This window comes from Bison bison, unplaced genomic scaffold (genome assembly GCF_000754665.1).
Source record: "Bison bison bison isolate TAMUID 2011002044 unplaced genomic scaffold, Bison_UMD1.0 scf7180017864215, whole genome shotgun sequence".
Classification (NCBI taxonomy): Eukaryota; Metazoa; Chordata; class Mammalia; order Artiodactyla; family Bovidae; genus Bison; species Bison bison.
The window spans coordinates 3,124,305-3,136,751 of NW_011494787.1; the positions used below are offsets into that span (position 1 = coordinate 3,124,305).

General features: G+C 34.6%; 1 protein-coding gene across 1 annotated transcript in view; it reads right to left on the minus strand.

Moving 5' to 3' along the window:
• APLF (aprataxin and PNKP like factor) overlaps positions 1-12,447 on the minus strand; it is a 93,441-nt gene that overhangs the window by 15,782 nt on the left and 65,212 nt on the right. The window lies entirely within an intron of this gene.

Below are 12,447 nucleotides of genomic sequence, written 5' to 3' on the forward strand. Positions count from 1 at the left end.
TGTGTGTGTGTGCATGTGTATGTATTATCTCATCATCTGTCAAATGAGCTGCTGGAGGTCATGGCTTTTTCTTACATTATAAATATCTTTTACAGCTCCTACAAGAGTACCTTATACGAGGTGGCAGTCAACTATACTTTTCATAAATTACCTATTACAATATAATCAACTCTTTCCATTCAAAGAGTTTTTTTTAACTGAGCTTTTACATGAGTATCCAAAATGATGAAATATTTTCTATTTAAGAGGGAAAAAAAGACACCTATTTTTGCTACCTTTACTATTATTTCAAAATGATTATTGAATTTGCAAGAATCATTTGCAATACAAACCAAAGTTTAAAATTCTCATTGGCTGGTACAAAAAACAGTTCCAATCATTTCTAGACTGATGAGTTTTCTTATGTTTTTTTTCTTTTTCTAGTAAATCGTAATCTATGGATCCTGATGTTTTTAGAAGAATATCCTTTGAAAGGCAGTTTTTCTGTTGGATACAAGCCTATTCTCATTTTGTTGAAGAGAATGTTCATGTGCTGAAATTGCTCTGTGCTCACACCTACGAAGTTAATAATCAAAGTACTCACGGAACCTTTTTACACAAACCTAGGACTAAAATGTGTTAGAATTTCCTGCCATTAACAATTCATATTACCTCCCCAGGAAACAATGAAAATCTGACAATCACATTAAGCAGACTCCACTGCAAACAGGTTCCTGAGATACTGATTGCTCAGCATCACAGGACACTTAGCTCTAGTCAATCACTCCAGTCAACAGGAACACAGAGTCCTTCACATACGGTTTAGAAACAAATGCCATAGTGACTTGGACCTGTTCTCATCTGGCCTGTTAAAGTTTAAATCATCAGCATTATGCTGTAGAAGGGGCTCAAGGTTTCGAGATCAGAAGAACCGAGTCTGAATTCAAACTATATTGTTTACTGGTTTTGTGATTTGGGGCAAGTCCTGTGAACAAGTCTCCATTTCCTGATCTGTAAAGCATGGAAAATACTGCCTACCTCACAGAGAGTTGTTTGAAGTATTAAATGAAGTGATGTGCATAAACATTTGTGGACCATTAAGCATTTTACAGGGGTCAGCTATTTTTACAGAAACAAATCAATTTTACTTTAAGATAGGCAACAATGTCTGAAAACTCTATGTAAAAGTTGGCCAGTAAAAGTAACTACCAGCTAATATTAAAGAGCTGAATTTTTTCTTCAATAATACACACAATTACTACCCTTGAATATTTCCCCTACCGCACTTCACATATTTATAGAATATTTTATAACATTTGCCCATGCATATCCTATTTTAAAATATCAGTTATTAATAATACAGCAGAAAGTCTTTTTCATATTACCCTGGGTTAAAGTTAAGTGGCAATACTGTACAGCTCTTTGGGAACATATGAATATCTGAAATAACTTTCAAGGACAATGTAGCAAAATTCCACTCAGGACTTTTTCCTAATAGTGATTGGAAATACTTAGAGTTCATTCATAAAAAATTTACATCAACCTTTTTCACAAATAGCATTTTTGTAACTCAGCAGGCCTCAAAATCCTGTTGACATTTTTTTTTAACCTTTGGGTTTTTAAACACAGACATATACACTCATAACTACATCAGGTTTTTATGAGCTGCTATATTTTAAAATACACATTTTACAAAGCATTTGTGGTCTTATGAATTATGTGAATAACAAATATAGATCTGAAGGAAAAACATTCAGAAAGAGAAAATAGAAAACGTCTTCAAATTTGCTAAGATCCTTACGTGGGAACAAGCTAGAGTATGTGGACAAATACAAAAAGCTTGTATAGCTCAACAGGAATGAGGGAGAAGGAAAAGAGTAGGAAATGAAGTCAGAGAAGAACTTGAGCCATGGTAAAGAGTTTTGTGTGAGGCTACTGGACAATTTTGAATAAGAAATCAACATGATATGACATTTTTAGAGAACTGCTCTGATTGCTGTGTGGAAAATGAACTATTTAAAGGCAAGAAAAGAAACAAGGATGTCAGTTAAGAAGCTACTATTGTATGTACACCAGATCAGAGATGACTGCGGCTATGACTAAGATGACTGAGGCAGAGGAATTAAGAAGTGGTCAGGTTCTTAACATATTTTAAAGGCTGAAATGGTAAGAACTATTGATGAGTGATGTGAAGAAAAGAGAAGAATCAAGGTTGCGGTTTGGTTTGGGGCCTTGGTATGAGAATGGTGAAATCATTTACAAAGGTGGAAAACACTTGGGAAAGAGTTGTTTCATGACAAAAATCAACAGTTCTGAGTTGGATATGATAAGTCTGAGCTATTTTACAACCAAGTGGAGGCACTTAAACAAGTGAGTCTGGAGCCACTACACTAAATTAGCTAACCTACGGAGTAAGAGCAGAATAGCAAAGGGAAAGGTTCAGAGAACGGCACCCCGGGGTCCGGCAATAACCACAGGTAGGAAGAAGGAGACAGAAAGAAGACTGAGGAAGAGCAGCCAGGAATGTTAACTGACCTGACTTTATGAACTGGACTATATTTCTCTCTGTTCTAGATTTCCCTACTATTGAATGGAGGCCCCCAGAGCACAAATGTTTCAACCTTCTTGTTTTCATGAGGAACTAAGGCCCAGGAAAATCAAATGGCATGCAAAGTTTTGCTTCACAATTGGCATAACCATAACTAGAACCTAAGTCTGCTAATGTAAAAACCCATTATCTCTCCATCACAGAGATACCTAAAGATTAATTAGGCAGCGATAAGAACAGAATAATCATTTTTATTTTTACTTCCAAAAATTTGATAACTTAATACTAAACTTACCACTTAAAATTTTCAAATGAACCTAAAGTACTGTTTCACATCAACTTTTATAAAATGGACTTTTATAGAAGTCTTTTATGAAAGACTTTTTTATAAAGCATGTCTGATGCTCAATATTCACTCAATGAGTAAATGATGATACTATGCTTTTGTTTTCATTGCAAAATAATTTATCTTACACTAGTGAAATTCAACATTTATTTTAAAACCTAAAGCAAAAACATGAATCCTATGTTTTCAAATATTTAAGTCTCAAATTTAGGAGAAAAAGGAAAATTAAAAATATGATCTTACTGAAAGAGTAAGCCAACATAAAATAAGAGAAACTAGTCAATCTGCTATTTTAAAATCATTACAATTTTACTATCTCTGAAAATGTGTGTATATATATATATGTGCGTGTGTGTGTGTGTGTGTGTGCAATTAACTAAATATAACAAAGAAAAACATTTATTAACGTATAATCAAATAAAGAAGAAAGAAAAACAAAACCACAGAAGACACTCCAGCACATTTTGTCAAGGCTACATGACACATTACATATCAAGTAGCAATGTTGTTACTACTATTTCTGTTTTGATGCTTTTACTGCTACTTCATTTATACTAAATGAAGTTTAAAAAAAAAATTACAGCCATGTCTCCAGGTAAAACTGTGTAACCAGTGATTAACATTTACTCTAAGATACTTTCTTCTAAGACTGTATTCTTAGAGGAAGAGAACATGTGAACATGGCAGGTTACTTCCTCTATATGCAGGTCCTATAAAAATGGGTGATGTTATCAGCTTTGATTATACTTAACTCGACAGCCTGACATGACTGATTCTGGGAATCTCAACTATGAGGCAATCAGAGTTTCCCTACGAAAACCCATTTATTTTGCCTCAAATAATATAGTATGAATTTATACTAAATACACATGTTCCTATTTTTATTAAGCAGCTTCTAAAAATCAGTGTTTTGTAGTTTAAGGTGTACATTTGCATACATGATTAGGATAACACTGCAAAACCAAACAAAAGAAAATACTGCAATAACTTGGAAAACTTTGAAAATAGAAGAGAAAATAGCAAAAGATTTTGTATGATAGTTGGGCTTCCCTGGTGGCTCAGCTGGGAAAGAATCTGCCTACAGTGCAGGAGACCTGGGTTTGATCCCTGGGTTGGGAATATCCCCTGGAGAAGGGAACAGCTACCCACTCCAGGATTCTGGCCTAGAGAATTCTATGGACTGTATAGTCCATGGGTTGCAAAGAGTCAGACATGACTGAGCGACCTTCACTTTCACTTATATGATAGTTAAAAATCTGGATCAGCAAATAACAAAATATAGTAATTTTAACATCAAATATATCCTTTTTAAAATGAATTATGCTTATGGCAAAAACATTGTGTTCTTTCACAGCATACAGATCATGTCACAGATTCATTATAATGAGAACACTTCTGTGGTGACTGATACACTTCCTTACGTCATCCCTCTTAGAAGGTATTACATTTTTTTTAAAAAAGTGGAGCTTTGGCTTCTGGAAAATATGAAGGTACCAACACTTTCATTCGTATAATACATGCCTTCCTAAGGTTTTGTAAATCTAAGGCAATATATGTAAGTTTGACTTTACATGTTGATACTAAGCTGGTTGAAGATGGATTCTGCTCATTTTAGTGTATATGCATTTTAAGTTTAGTGCTTAATTTAACAAATAAAAACAGGAGTAATACATTGCATAAAATCCTATTATGCACCAGAGGAAGTGAGTCAGTGGCAAGCACAGCAATCACTGGGTTATCCTGGACAATAAGTGTCTAATTTAGACAAGTACCTTAAGCTAATCAAATGCATTAAACTGAACGAGTCTTCTGACAAATTGCAGCAGATAGCACAAAAGGGAAAAAATCAGTTAAATGGGCAAGATATTGAAAATGATACCATGAACTAGTTCCTTCAAATTATCAATTTTCAAGCTGATTTAATTCTGTTATATTTTTAAAAGTACAATGTCAAAGAAAATGTTAATAACGCCTATAGTTTTAGGAAAAAATAAAATTTAACAATTAAGGATGGTTTTTTCCAACATCAACTTCCTATATTATATGGGAATTTTTATTTTTTACTACATAATATATTTATTAACATGTGATCCATATCTGTCTTACTCATTGAATGAAATATCTGAAAATTAAGTACATCCATCTACATACAGTTTTATGTTTTCATATTTGCTCTATAGTGATAAAAACTTTGACCACAGATGATAATACTTGCAAATACAAAACAATACCACATAAATTTAAGTAGCTGATGCAGTATAACATTAAGATTATTTAGTGTAGAATACAACATTTGAGATCACCTAGATTTACCAACAAGAAACTGACTTGGACTCATTCAAGGGATTAGAAGGTAAGACTGAGAAGCAAACAAATTAAAAACCAACCTAATATTTCACTTGAGGGAATACTTGTTTTTTACCTGAGAATAATTCTTATCCTGTTTTGTGAAGGCAAATTTTTAAAGATAAAAAGCAAAGATATTTTAGCTCATGAATTTCACCTCTTTCAAATGTATCAACCATCACAGAGTACAGGCATATTACAACTTTACTTTTAGAACACATATATTGATATATACTTTTCTAAATATAATAATTTCTGGCTGATTTTGTGCTTTATGATCAGTGAGGCTTCAATATTTTTCTTCTGTGGCGACAGGAAAAATCTGACATGTATTTACATAAAAACTCTTTTAAGCAAGCTAAATTAGAACATCTTTCTCATTCTGAGTCAACAGGCTTATAGTCTCACACTGCTGAAATAAACATCTAGACCCAAGATGGAGCTGCTTCTGCCTAGGGTGCCATGCCAGCAAACTGAAAGTTAAGGTAACTTTCAGGTCCCTGTGAATGCTCTGCCTGATCAGAGACACAGTGGGTCCAATCAGCCAATCCCCACAGGCCAAACCAACTCTGGGCTCTATATCTATTTCCTTGTTCCTTCTCACCCCAAACAAGGTTGACTGTGTAGCCCCAGACAGTCAGATATTTTCTCTTTTTCTCTACCTTGTTCTTTATTCTTCATCCTTTAACAGCTTCCTGTCTTCTGCCCTATTCGCACTTCTCCAAATGGAGACTGCTTCATGAAGTGTTAAATAAAGTTAATTTGTATCATCCAAATTGTCTTCTTTAAATCATTTTTTAACAGCATGAAATGTGTGTGTGAGGCCAAAAAAAACCCAATAGTTTATTCTTGCAAATCAAGATTGTTAAAGAACAAACGGTTCATAATACTGTATCAATTTAGTTATCAATTTAGCAATGATACAAAATGAATCTACTAGATCCTGTTTTCTGCCTAACTAAAATTATAATGTAACAAGAAAGGGTATACAAATATATATCATGCTTCTACAATCTGGTTTCTAGGATCTTGTTGATTTGAAAAATTCACAATTTCTTCAATCAAAGTACTTTATCTGGTTTTTTCTTTTTTTCAGCTCCAAAATATTATTTTGCCATTGGGCTAAAAAGACAAAGACTAGCAATACTTTAGAAGCCATGACTAGCCACGGTGGAATCAGGCCACAGCACAGAGAAAGGCTGAACTGGAAGAGAGAAGAGACTTGGTTTTGAGCTCACTAGCTTTGGCATCTTACGCAACTAATTTAACCTTTCTTAGTCTCCATTCCCTTATCTGTAAAACAATAGTCAGAGTAAGTGATAACATCTAACATTCTCCAAGAGTCTCTCTAAACTGTAATTAAAATTAATGAGGGAAAAAAACTTAAGATTTTATCTTCAAGTAGAAACAAGGACACCAAGCAGCTCAACAGCTAAAGAAGAAAAGCACAATGTTCATACATATAAATATATTTAGATACAGACATGAAAGTTTTTGCTATTACATGTGAGTCACTGGCCTCTGAGTAATTTCTCTTGACTACTCCCTACTCTGTCCCCATTTAAAGTGATTGATGAAATAAAGGGTGATGAAAGAAAGGCTGCAATTTTTTTACATCATTATTCTTAGCAAGGCTTTGCATTTTGTTTTTATTCTCCTAAAGAATAGGCATACTGCATTCTACTTCTGAAAAGGGTGTAGGACATCATGGCAGACAAATACTCTTGTTTTAACAACCGGGGCAGAGGGGAAACAACCCTGATATATTGTTAAAAAATTATTTATGAGAGAATTGTGGGAACAATGAGAATTTTATATTATCTAAAATTCCAAAGAGAAAAAGTCCTTCTTAGGGGAACTGACAATAACTCGTGCTTCTCTTCCGAAGAGAGCTTTGACAATTCTTAGCACAGGCTAAGGATAAGATTTGGACCAAATGGAGGCACACTATTTGAGGACAGAGAAACTAGTAGAGCTTATCATGGTCTCACGGGGTTGTCACCACAACAGTCTAGAAACTCAGGGAATTCCAAACACAAGGCAGATTTTTCCCATGAAATATTTGCTGAGTTCCTGGGAGCTCTGAGAGGCTTAAGGTCTGAATTTGAATTTTGAAAAATGCAGAGTAAAATTTCTAACCCAGGTAGTATCTCAGAGACAAAGTACCACTAGAAGGAAGAGATCTGTAACAAACACATAACTAGTCTCTAACCAACAATTATTAGGAAATGCAAGGGAATATAATGAATGATAATCTGGTAATGCAGTCAGCTAAATCCTGACTAAGGGATGGATACTCCTCAAAACAAAAGTCAGCTTTCTTCAACAAACGCATTGCAAGGAAAAGAGAAATCTATTAATTAAATAAGAAAAATGGCCACTTTTTGTCATAGATGGACCTTAACTGGATCCTGATATGGAGAAACAAAAGGAGGGAAAAAATGAGACTATAAGGAAACTGGGATACCTGACAGAATATCTAAGACAACTATGGATAAAATGGGATGAAAAAGATACAATGACTTCAACATAATCTAGGAGTAGGGATAAGATGGAGGGAAAGGTGATATGTATGAAAAAATACTGGCCATGACTTGATAATTATTGAAAATGAGTTACAGCTTCATTGGAACTTATTCTACACTCCCCCCCCCACTTGTGTATACATATAAAATCCTGCATTACAAAAGTTTTTTAAAAATGAAAAGGTCTATTATCATAGTGCCACAAATTATGACATGAGTTGTGAAAGCTGTTTTGTTCCAAAATATAGACAGACATAAATGCATTTGTTCTACAAGCAATCTCACTCAACATTGCTTCATCAGTCCTTGATATTTAATGATTCTTTGGGAAATGTTTGTTGAATAAGTGGGAGCAACGAATTAGTTACTTCAAGGTTGTGTGTGTGTGTCTGTGTGTATGCATGTGTATGCAAGTGTGTGAAAGTTCCCTGATTAGTAATGATACTGAGTGTTTTTTCATAAGTTTATTCATTCTAGATGTTCTTTTGGGCAAAAAACCTGTAGATGTCACTAAGAGAAAAACAATAGCAATTTATAAGTCTACTTTCAGGATACAGAACAGTAGGATATAAGTCTGTTGTCAATTATGTCACTGTAAATATCTTTTTCTCACTCTGTGGCTTATTTGTATTTATTAAAAATAAATAAATTATTTTAATTTTAATGCAGTAAATAATTGTTTTCCATTTTAATTACTGACTTTTTATTGAAATTAAGTGATTCAATTTTATATACTTTTTTTTCAGATTCTTTTCCATTATAGGTTATTATAAGATATTGAATATAGTTATCTGTGCTACACAGTAAATCTTTGTTGTTAGTTACTACTTTATATATCTTGTCTTAGGAAACAACTCCTACTTTGGGATTGTGAAATTATTCTCTTTTATATATCTTTAAAACTTTATTGTTTTCTTTCACATTTAGTTTTATGATCCATCTGGAATTCAGGTTTTGACTATGGTGTGAATTTTCTTTTTTTCGTTATACACTTGTATCCCAATAAAATTAACTGAAAAAATTCACTCTTTTCTCACTGCCTGAGATGACTCTTTTCATGAACATGTCACCTGTGTATGCAGAGGTTTGTTTTTGGGTTCTATTCTGCTCTGGCCTTCTTTATCTTTGAGCATATACTGACCTGTCTTAATTACAGTAACTGTATAACAAGTTCTGCCAACTTTTTTTTTTTTTTTAATTGGAGGCTAATTACTTTACAATATTCTAGTGATTTCTGCCATACATGGACATGAATCAGCCATGGGTGTACATGTGTTCCCCATCCTGAACCCCCTTCCCCATCCCATCCCTCAGGGTCATCCCAGTACACCAGCCCTGAGCACCCTGTCTCATGTATTGAACCTGGGCTGTCTGCCAACTTTCTTATTTAATATTGTCTTGGCAATTTTGGGCCCACTGCCTATTCATATAAATTTTAGAATCACATCATAAATTTGTATACAAAAACTTTTGTGATTTTGAATGGCCTTGCATACAAATCACTTTTGGGGGAAATTGCAATTTAAACAATATTGAGTCTTCTAATTGTGAAAATTTCAGTCTTTATATATATTAGGCTTTTCTAACAAATTTTTTCTTTCACATCTTTTATTAGATTTATTCCTAGGAACTTGATACTTTTTGATGCTATTATAAATAAAATATTTCAAGTTTATTTTCATAATTGTTGACTGAAATATAAAAATATAATTGGCCTTGTATATTGATATTTATATCAAACAATCTTGCTAAGAACTTATTAATACTTACAATTCATTAGAGACTATTTTGCATTTTCTATCTCTATAATCAAAACTATTTGTCGACAATAAAAGTTTTACTTCTCCTTTCCAATCCTTATCCATTTCCTTTTTTTGGCTCATTATACTATCTTGATCACTAGGAAAACATTGAATAACATTAGTAAAAAAAGGCATTCTTGTCTTATTTCTGTTATCAGAAAGAAATGTTGAATATCTCACTTCTAAGTAGAAATTTGTTGTAAACTTTTTTATAGATAACCTTTTATTATATGAAAGACATTTCCTTCTGTTCCTACTTTAAAATGAATTATCATAAATGAATGGTCAGTTTTTTAAAACACCTACTGAAACAATTATATGATTTTATACTTAGTGTGATATGATTTTCTATTTAGTCTGATGTATAGTAAATTAATTACTTTTTAATATTAAAGCAAGCATTCCTTGAATAAAACCAATTATTTAATTCACTTAATGAATCTGTTTTTTTTAAATTTACATCTAAGATACAACCAGTCCATTCTAATGGAGATCAGTCCTGGATGTCCTTTGGAAGGAATGATGCTAAAGCTGAAATTCCAGTACTTTGGCCACCTCATGTGAAGAGCTGACTCACTGGAAAAGACTCTGATGCTGGGAGGGATTTGGGAGCAGGAGGAAAAGGGACGACAGAGGATGAGATGGCTGGGTGGCATCACGGACTCAATGGACGTGAGTTTGAGTGAACTCCGGGAGCTGGTGATGGACAGGGAGACCTGGTGTGCTGTGATTCATGGGGCCACAAAGAGTCGGACACGACTGAGCGACTGAACTGAACTGAACTGAAGATCAAAAGTAAGTTTTCATTCTTATATTATTCTTGCTGGGTTTCTGTATCATAATATAAGTTGGGGAATATATTCTCTTTTACCTTTTTTAGAATATTAACACTCTATATAAAAATTGAGTATTTCTTCTTTAAGTGTTTGTGAAAGTGAAAGTGTTACTCGCTCATTCATGTCCAACTCTTTGGAGCCCCATGGACTGCAGCCTGCCAGGCTTCTCTATCCATGGAATCCTCTAGGAAAGAACACAGGAGTGGGCTGCCATTCCCTTCTCAGGGGTTCTTCCCAATCCAGGGATTAAACCCAAGTCTCCTGCATCGTAGGCTGATTCTTTACCATCTGAGCACCCAGGGAATTAGCCATTAGCTATTAAAGTCATATGGACTTAGAATTTCTTTAATGGAAGCCTGTTATTTTTATATACAATTTTTCTAATGGTACAGGATTATCCCATTTTCTTTCTTTTCTTGTATCTTTTCTACAAGTTGTATTTTCTACAAATTTGGTCATTTCTCCTAAATTTTCATATTTATTGACATAGTTGATGACAACATAGTCATTATTATCTGTAGGATGCTCTGCTGGAATGGAACACTTAATTTTCAAATGGTAAGGTACAAGCTTTTTGATTTTTCTTCCAGCCTCAGAAACTTACTCTGCTTTCTTATTGAAAACCAAGTCACAGAAATAGTAACAATTTCAAAAAGGCCAGCGGGTTCAGTTACCCATATTCGAAAATCACCTAAGAAAAATAGCTATCTAGAATTACAGCTCTCCAAGAATGGAATCCTACTTCTTTCCTTGGTGGTTTCATTTATTTCAAGTTCATTCATTCATTAAACAAAGTTTCAGATAGAAAAGTACTTACTGTCAAGGAACTTACATGGCCTGGAGGAGAAGCCAATCCAAGAAAGAACCAACATAGCCTCATGAGATAAATTCCACTGTGCATGACACAAACGAGCACAAGACGCTATGGAAGGAGGGAGGGGGGGTACTGTTTTCTTTGAGGGTTGAATTTCACATGTTCACAAGAATGGCGGAGTGGTAGGAGTTGAGGGAGCAGAGATAACATCCTGAAATGATTTATGTCAAACTAAGGAGTCACTAGTAAAGTAATGCTCAAAATTCTCCAAGCCAGGCTTCAGCAATACGTGAACTGTGAACTTCCAGATGTTCAAGCTGGTTTTAGAAAAGGCAGAGGAACCAGAGATCAAATTGCCAACATCCGCTGGATCATCGAAAAAGCAAGAGAGTTCCAGAAAAACACATCTATTTCTGCTTTATTGACTATGCCAAAGCCTTTGACTGTGTGGATAACATTAAACTGTGGAAAATTCTGAAAGAGATGGGAATACCAGACCACCTGACCTGCCTTTTGAGAAACCCGTATGCAGGTCAGGAAGCAACAGTTAGAACTGGACATAGAACAACAGACTGGTTCCAAATAGGAAAAGGAGTACGTCAAGGCTGTATATTGTCACCCTGCTTATTTAACTTATATGCAGAGTATATAATGAGAAAGGCTGGGCTGGAGGAAGCACAAGCTGGAATCAAGATTGCCGGGAGAAATATCAATAACCTCAGATATGCAGATGACACCCTTATGGCAGCAAGCAAAGAAGCACTAAAGAGCCTCTTGATGAAAGTGAAAGAGGAGAGTGGAAAAGTTGGCTTAAAGCTCAACATTCAGAAAACTAAGATCATGGCATCTGGCCCCATCACTTCACAGCAAATAGATGGGGAAACAGTGGAAACAGTGGCTGACTTTATTTTGGGGAGCTCAAAAATCACTGCAGATGGTGATTGCAGCCATGAAATTAAGACACTTACTCCTTGGAAGGAAAGTTATGACCAACCTAGACAGTATATTAAAAAGCAGAGACATTACTTTGTCAACAAAGGTCCATCTAGTCAAGGCTATGGTTTTTCCAGTAGTCATGTATGGATGTGAGAGTTGGACTGTGAAGAAAGTTGAGCGCAGAAGAATTGACGCTTTTGAATTGTGGTATTGGAGAAGACTCTTGAGAGTCCCTTGGACTGCAAGGAGATCCAACCAGTCATCCTAAAGGAGATCAGTCCTGGGTGTTCATTGGAAGGACTGATGTTGAAGCTG